Raw genomic sequence first — 8,819 nt, 5'->3', positions numbered from 1 at the left:
ACACACACACACACACACACACACACACACACACACACACCCACACACCCCCACACACCCACACACACACACACACACACACATTAAATTTAGAACTAAGCCTGAAAAAAAAAAAGAAAAAGACTAGAACTAAACCAAGACTACATTCGGACTAAACCAAGATCAAAACAGGACCAAATCAAGCCTTCCCCCTGGTTTAGTTGTGACTTTAGACCTCCTTTTTTAGACCTGCTTTAGTCCCACTTGGAAAGCTAAATATTTGTGGTATATGGTATTGTATCACTGCAGCTTCCTCTGCCTTTTTGCCGGTCCGTCTCCTCACATCAGATAAAACAGTCAGTTGGAGACAGTGAGTAAACACTAAACTCATGTGAGCGCAGTCCATTTGCCCTTATCTGCCCCACAAAAGGACACGCCCACAACTGTCCCCTACTCACTGTAAGACTGCATCAGATCTAGACTTGTTAGGCTTGGTTTAGTGCTGATTTAGACCTGGTTCAGACCTGGTTTAGTCCTGATTTATACAAGGTGTAGTTCTCATTTAGACCTAATTAAGACCTGCTTTCGACTTGATTTAATCTCACATGATTTAGTCCTGGTTCAGTCCTGGTTTACTCATGGTTTGGACATGGTTTAGTACCGGTTTAGACCTGGTCCAGTCCTAAGACCTAATTAGGACCTGGTTGGGACCTGATTTAACCTCCTGAGACCCGAGCTCTTGTAGGACTTTATTTGCAAAAAAATAAAATAAAAATATATATATTAAAATACAAAAAATAAAAAATAATACAATAAATTAAAAAAAAAAAAAAAAAAAAAAAAAAAAAAAAATATATATATATATATATATATATATATATATATTAAAATACAAAAAATAAATAAATAAATAATACAATAAATAAAAAATAAAATAAAATAAATATTCTAAACTCTTAGAAATATTCAAAATTGACCGTGTTCTTGTTGCAGTTCATCTAAAAAATTGCACTATGGCCTAAACAACCATAAAATGTTGTCCACAGATGAGGACACCAGGTCTCAGGAGGTTAATCTCGGTTTATACCTGGTTTAGTCCTGTTTTACTTGAGTTTTCGTTCTGGTTTAGACCTGTTTTAAAAATGGTTTAGTCTTGGTTCAATTCTGATTTAGTCGTGGTTTGTACTTGGTTTAGTTCTGGTTTAGACTTGGTTTAGACCTGGTCCAGACCTGGTTTAATTCTGCTTTAGAACTAATCAAGACCTGGTTGGGACCTGATTTAATCTTTATTTAGACCTAGTTTTATCCTGGTTTAGACTTGCTTTAGTCGTGATTTAGTTCTGGTTCAGACATGATTTAGTCCCAGTTTAAACCTGGTTTAGACATGATAAGACCTGGTTGGAACCTAATTTCATCTTGTTGTCAGACCTGGTTTAGTCTTGGTTTAGACCTGGTTTAGATGTGGTTTAGAACTGATTTTATTTAGAGCTCTGTCCGTTTGTCCTTATCTGCCTCCTTTAAAGGACACGCCTACAACTGCCCCTCTGCTCACTGTAAGACTGCATCATATTTAAGCTATGGTTAAGTACTGCGTCAAGACTGAACAAAATCCCATGTTTATTATCCACAAGTATTGAAGTAATCCCAAAAGAGTGGAGTGGTTATAAGGGCTAAGGCCTGTTAAATGTGTGACTGGGTGACTTCAAATTAGAGCTACTTATAAGGAAGTATATAGTTGTAATAGGAATACATTGTAGATTAATTTATGAAAACTAAATTTTACCCCCATAAGATTGTAAGACAGTGCCAAAGGTACTAACTCCAGCCAGTAGATGAGCACTCTGGATACATAGAAAATGTGAGTCTTGGAATAAATCATGTCTTAAGTCAATATATTTAACTATTATTTAAATGGGGATTAAAGATGCACTAATGTAATGTAATTTTTGTGGTTCGGGGTCAGCCACCTGCTTGTCTCCATGGAGATGTGATTGCTTTCCCTAGAATTCTTCTCAGTCTGGCATTAATCATCTCTAGCTTGCATTTGATTGATTGCAGCCATCTTTATTACTAAAAAAATATGGAGAGAGGGCCGACGGCTTTTCAATAGAAAGTAAATCGGAGCCCGAGTCGATGGAGTCGTAAACGCACCCATGCTCACTTCCTATTTGGTCTGGGCACACGCCACACTTATAATATGACTTAAAGCCCAGAGAACAAATGAAAATCCTGTAATTAATTACCACCAATGTGATTATAGGCCTAGTTCATATATAGCCTGGTGTAACCTTGGTGAATAGGAGGTCAGTAACCAAACAGATTGTCTCATTCCTGTCGTCGGCCATGTTTGTTTACTCTGAGCTCACATTTGACTGTGAGAGACTCAACTAGACTTTTGTGTAGTTTCCTCAGACTGTTACTGTTCTGATTGGACTGTGAAACTCCATGTGTTTGTGTGGACAATGAGGGATACTGTGTTAGCCTGGCCACTGTTTGTAAAGCCAAGTCTTTTAATGCAAAAAATTAGGAACAGTTTTATTATCTGAAATCAAAAATATGTGAATTTTTTTGTAGTAATTAGCAATGTTTTGTTTTGTTTTGTTTTTTTTCAAAGCTACAGTGGATTCTACAGATTTTGTGCTCCAAAACAGAGATTATTCAGTTGAGTTGATCCATTTATTTTATTACACATTTGTTGTAATTAATTGTGGTGAATAATTATAATCATGATATAATTTGATTAATGGAACAGCCCTAGTAAAAAGTACTGCATATTAGGGGGTTACCAGGTGAAAAATAGTGCAAAACCTATGTCCTTTGCTACAAACATACAAAAACAGGCCATATCATTGATTTCGATATAGACAACACTGCAGCCAGCCTTGGTCGAATATATTCATCATTTGGGTGTTATACTTTTTCGAAAATCACATTCTTTTGTTCTGAGTTGAAGGAAACCACTGCCATTTGTCCAGATAAGGGTTAATTTTAGCTCAGCAGTAAAACCAATGCGTCACTGTATCTAATGGTCTCTCACTGCGGAGGAGACTGCAGCACTGAGCACGTGCAGTAGACGCTTACAAACCGCACGCTACACGCTTATGTGGAAATCATCATTAAAATGCACAGAGGGGTCCTATAGCCTCACGCCTTTTAAGTCAAGGGCAACACTGAATTCTCCTCGGTGAAGTCAGCGAGGTCTTGAGATTTAAGAAAATGAAAAAAAAAAAAATTGAAAAAGAGGTAACCTTGGAAACGGGCACGTGCGAAGTGTTGGAGCCAATGGAGGGGTAGAAAAAAAGAGGTGTGTGAAGGAGAGGGGGGGACGGCGATGGGGGAGGGTTAGAGAGGGCGATATGTCAATGTCTATGTGGAAGGTGCATTCAAGTCCATACAAGCTCCCACTGTGTTAACATGAAGAGAGGAGATAATCTACTCAAGATTGTAGTCATGCCTAAAAGGATTATGCCAAAAGAAACAGTGAAGCTGCATACTGTATAAGACTGTTTTTGAGATTAATAATCACTTTTTTGTTTCTCTCTATGGAGATGTTATTGCTTTGCCTGTAATGTTACGCAGTACATATTAAATAGTATATCATTTATTCAAATACATGTATTTATGTTGCAAAAAAAAAACCCCAAAAAAAAAAAAAAAATATGCTATGCTAACTGTGTGTTGGTCATTGTCTCTCCACAGATCTGACCTGTAACTTTATTTATAGCTTGCTGAGGAGGCTGCAATGATTGGGAGGGTTCATGGTCTTGTTTAGGTGTTTTATGTTCAACAAAAAAAGGTGGATATCTGAGAAACAGTTGGCTAATGCTAACTAGCTTGTGATTATAACGTTATGCCAGAGAGACTTGTTTTAACAGCACAAAATCAGCTCATCTGTTATAGTCCCAGCTAAGTATCTTCTTTTTGGCCAGATTATGTTAAAACAAAGCTCAGATTAGTCAAACTCGAGTAACAGAACTTCAGACAGAGCAGTGCCTCTAGTTAGCATCATGAATTTTGATGGCATCGGCTGCAAAGTATCAATATAGTCTTTTGTTATAGAGTTTTTTGAGTCAAACTTCCTTCTCTCATCCTCCGTGTCCCCTTCCGTTCAAAGGGACTTGCTCCTTCTTCAGAGGCTGTGTCCTGGGGCTGTTTTGTCTCTGTTTTGTCTCTGGTTCATCATGAGGGCTTGAGGAATGTGCTGCGAGACACTTTCGCACCTGTCCCTGAGCTCGGACTTTCCAGCTCTAAACCTGCAGGTGTGCCACATACAAAGAACCGTCCCATGTTCACTTTCAAAACACATCAGCTTTGGTCCCGTGAACAAGGGGCTTATCTGATGACAGCAAAGATACACACTTTTGGATTTGAACAATTTGAGGAGCAGTGCACTTGATGCCCTGGAGTTTGATAGATGGATTTCAGGTTCCTTATATGTGACATTTTGAGATTTTTCCCCATTGAAAAGATATATTATTCTGTTTTAAACTGTACTCCTCATTCTGAAACCCATTGGACGGTTGTGTTCATGCATAGACTGTATATACAAATGGACATAGCTAACATGCTAGCCACCGTGTTCTAAATAGGAAGTGATCATGGGCACTCTTCTGGCTCCATCGACTCTGGCTCCAATTCACTTTACATTAGAAAACTGTCACCCCTCTCTCTGTAACTGCTGCTGTGAGCCTCGTCATTTTGATCTTAAAATGTTCGTATTAACCCGCTGTACATGATCCTAGTATTTTTATTTCACTATTGTGTCCATAAATCAAGATATGAACATTAATAACAGACAAATCAGGCACCTTCTTTCCCTGAAGTCACTCCCACTAACGTTAGCAACAGGTTTGATTGACAGTGTTGCTAAGCGCCTGCTCCACGTTAAACCAGCGGTGCGGGAAGGGCCGTTACCTTCATCAGCCTCGTTCTGGATTAGCTCATTGGTTGCTATGATACTCGTGGTCAGAATTCCAAATGACGCTTGACTCCAGATTCGTCCCTGTAACCACGAGCCGCACTGAGCTTCATTTAACTGGAGCCAAACGCTATGGATGAAGTCACACTCCTTTAGTCAACAAAAACTGGCAATCCAGATTCAAGTAATAGATTTTAGAAAGACAGTATATTGACTGATGTAATTATATTTAGCTTGAACCCTGATTTGTTCATGTGAGTGAATGTTAGATATTCATCACTGATCACAATCTGCTGTGGTCTCTAAACTGTATTTACACTGGCCTGATTCACTCAAACACACTCTTTCTGTTTGATCCTGATCTATTAAACCAGTGACTCTTTGTCCTCTGTATGGTCAAAATCCATCAATCTATCAACAGAATGACTGGAAATGAGTTTAATCTCCAGCTTCGAGTGAATTAGTGGATGGGTGTTTGTGTGTGTTTTGAAAGTTAAATTTTACCCATAGATTTTCTAAATGAATAAACGTGCTAAAACGCTAAATGTTTTAAAGTTCTGAGTCCTTTTTGGATTGAATATATAGTCTCAAATTTGTCAACAGATAGCAATAAAAGAATAAAATAAAAAAATAAATACTAATAATTATCCGAACACACAAAAGCATCCATTTATTTACTCATTTGCAACACCTGTGAAAAAGTGAACTATCTCAACTAATTATGTTTTATATTTTAGATTCAAATCGAGTATCCACCCTTTGCTTTGTCAACAGGGCTGCCAACCCTCGGCCTTCACTTAATGAGCTTCTTGCTGAAGTTACCTGGTTTTCATGTCACAACTACGACTTGTCAGGGTCAAGAAATGCAAGTGTCCAAAGCAGTGATCAAAGCAAAGGGTGGCTATTAAATAAAATCCAAAGTAAATTATCATGAAAATACAGAAAAAAAAAGTAAAAAAGTGTGTCCATACTTTTGACTGGTAACGTATACAGAGTCCTCTCATTTTGTGCTAATATTTGCACTCCTTCCTGTATAATACCACCCACTGATCACAATGGTGCACACATTCCCCACGTCTCAGATGGGGTCAGGCTGATGTTACACTCCTGACCTCCGCTCCTCGTCTTTGTGCAAACACATCTAAAGCTTTACTTAGGTTATCCCATAATCCTTTGCTTCCTCTGCTTCCTGTTCCTGCCCAGGTCATGTGACTGATGGCTCCAGGCCCCAGCACTGACAGCTCAGACTGATTTCAGACTGAAGTTTCTGTTTTCTTAAAGGTGCACTGTGCAACCTTTCTTGTGAGGGATCAGCCACCTGCTTGTCTCCATGTAAATGCTATTGCTTTGCCTGGACTGTTTCACACGAAATCACTTCTTGGATTTATTCAAATATAGGTGTTTTATTTGCTAAAAAAAAAAAAAAAGTGAGCCCTGTCCACAGATCTGGCGTATGACTTTGCATGATGGCGTCATGTATTTCTCCATGGAGATAAATCAGTTTAATGCTATAAAACCACCTGTAAATTAATAAATACAATGCAAGATAAATATTAATAATGACAACAACAACAATAATAATAAATATAATAATAATAATACAAAATAATAATAATAATAATAATAATAAATATAATAATAATAATAAATATAATAATAATAATAAATATAATAATAATAATAAATATAATAATACAAAATAATAATAAGAAGAAGAAGAACAAGAGGAAGAATAAGAAGAAATGTTTAATGCCATGTGGTGGACTCTTCTCCAGAAAAGGTTATACAGTGCACCTTTAAATACAATGGCTGCCTTTTTACGGGCAAAAGCAGAATATTCAAGCTGCTTTGTTTTATCATTTCTTTGTTTTTATGTTCTTTCTAAAATAAAATATCATAAAATAAAATATTGTCCCTCAGCTTTTCCTGTTATTGTGTGCCGTGTGTACAGTGCAGTGAATGGGACTCTTTCAGCAGAGCTCTGTCACTGAGGCCTGATGTCACTGCATGTGGTCTGCACATGATCTGAGCACAACTGTCCCTCATTCAAACACAGGCTGAGGAAACTCCTACTCTACTGCTACGACTGTGAAGGAGAAGATTAGAGGGGAGGAAAGAGGGGAGAGAGGGGGAGGAGAGGAGAAAGAGAGTCCAGACTGAGTACTGCACTGCTACTACTGCTGTGTATGAGGGGAGAGAAGAGAGGGAAAGAGAGATATGAGATAAAGAGAGGCAGAGGAGGCGAGACCAAAACCTCGGAAACTCCAAACTGAGGACTGCTGTTGTGTGAAATGGGAGAGTAGAGAGTAGGGAGGATGGAGAGAGTAAGGAGGGAGAGGAAGAGAAAAATAAAGAGCTTGGGGAGTGAAAATGACAGTGTGTACTCTGGTGAGGGTTGTAAATACGATAAACACACAGAGCTTATTACAGATGTTGAATTTAGCCCGGAAAGTCCAGAAGCGATTTGTTTGTGTGCATCAGGGGAAAGTAAATGAACTGGAAAAACAAGAGTAGTGGAAAATCGTTCAATAGCAGTAACTAATCTGGTGTATCTCAAAATTAAGTTGTGGATTAAAGTATAAAGCATTGACTGTTTATATAAATGGACATAGCTAACCTGCTAGCCGCCATGTTTCAAATAGGAAGTGATCATGGGCGCACTTCCGGCTCTATCAGCTCCAATTCACTTTACAATAGAAAACTTTCGCCCTTCTCTTTGTAACTGCTGCAGTGAGCCTCGTCATTTTGGTCTTAAAATGTTCATATTACCTCACTTTTCATGATTCTAGTAAATCAAGATATGAACATCAATAAGAGACAAATCAGCTGCCTTCTTTCCTCGAGGTCGCTCCCACTCCCTGCCAAACCAGCAGTGTGGGTATTGATGATATTCACTGTCAGAATTCCAAATATAGAATCCAGCTTTTTGCCTCTATAACTACTAGCCTTGATGGGCTTCATTTGACTGGAGTTGAACGCTATGGGTGATGTCACACTCTTAGTCCACTGCTTTATACTGAGCTGTGGGGCAATAAGCAAGCCCACACCAGCCTGCCACCTCCCCACACAGGCATATATGGTATAAAGTAGAGCAAAGTACATCCCATTCAATGCTAAAGAGGCAAGAGTGTTAAAGGACGTGTGACAGAAAGGACATCTGGCACAGAAAACAAAACAAAAACAAACTTAAATTGTGCCAAACTCTACTAGATCCCTCCCTCCCTAGATCGCTGATTTTCAAACGGCTACAAATTGCAAAAAACAAAAACAAAACCCCAGCAGAAACCTTAAATATTGCACCTCAGAAAGAACAAAACGTTTACTGTAAAGACCTACGGTAAATTCTAACATGTGACTCACTAGAGCATTACCAATGGCCACATTTGGTAGCAATAGTTTGAGTTACACTACCAGTCAAACATTTGGACACGTTTTCTTTTTCATATTTACACTGTAGATTTTCAGTGAAGCGATCAAAACAATGAATGAACACATATAACAAACAATTTTACTCAAAATATCTCAAAATATGTTTTAGATTTTAAAGAGTGGCCACCCTTTGCTCTGATCACTGCATTTCATGACCCTGACATGACACATTTGTGAAGTGAAAACCATTTCATGCAACTTAACTTTTTCCTCTTTGCCACACAATTTCATATATCTGACATATATGATTTGATATCTTCTATATGTATATAAAATGTAGAAAGTAGTAAAAAATAAAAAAATAAAAAAATTGGATGAGATGGTGTGTCCAAACATTTGACTGGTAGTGTAACTTAAACAAATAAGGGAATGGCATGGAACCAAATCTCCCACAGTTTTTCCTGTTTTATTATGAGTTAGTGTTTATTACTTAATCTGATTTATTTCACAGTGACAAAACCGTACAGCTTTCACATAGTAGAAATATGATCCA

Source organism: Periophthalmus magnuspinnatus, chromosome 15 (assembly GCF_009829125.3).
Source record: "Periophthalmus magnuspinnatus isolate fPerMag1 chromosome 15, fPerMag1.2.pri, whole genome shotgun sequence".
Classification (NCBI taxonomy): Eukaryota; Metazoa; Chordata; class Actinopteri; order Gobiiformes; family Gobiidae; genus Periophthalmus; species Periophthalmus magnuspinnatus.
Note: the sequence above shows the minus strand (reverse complement) of the source record.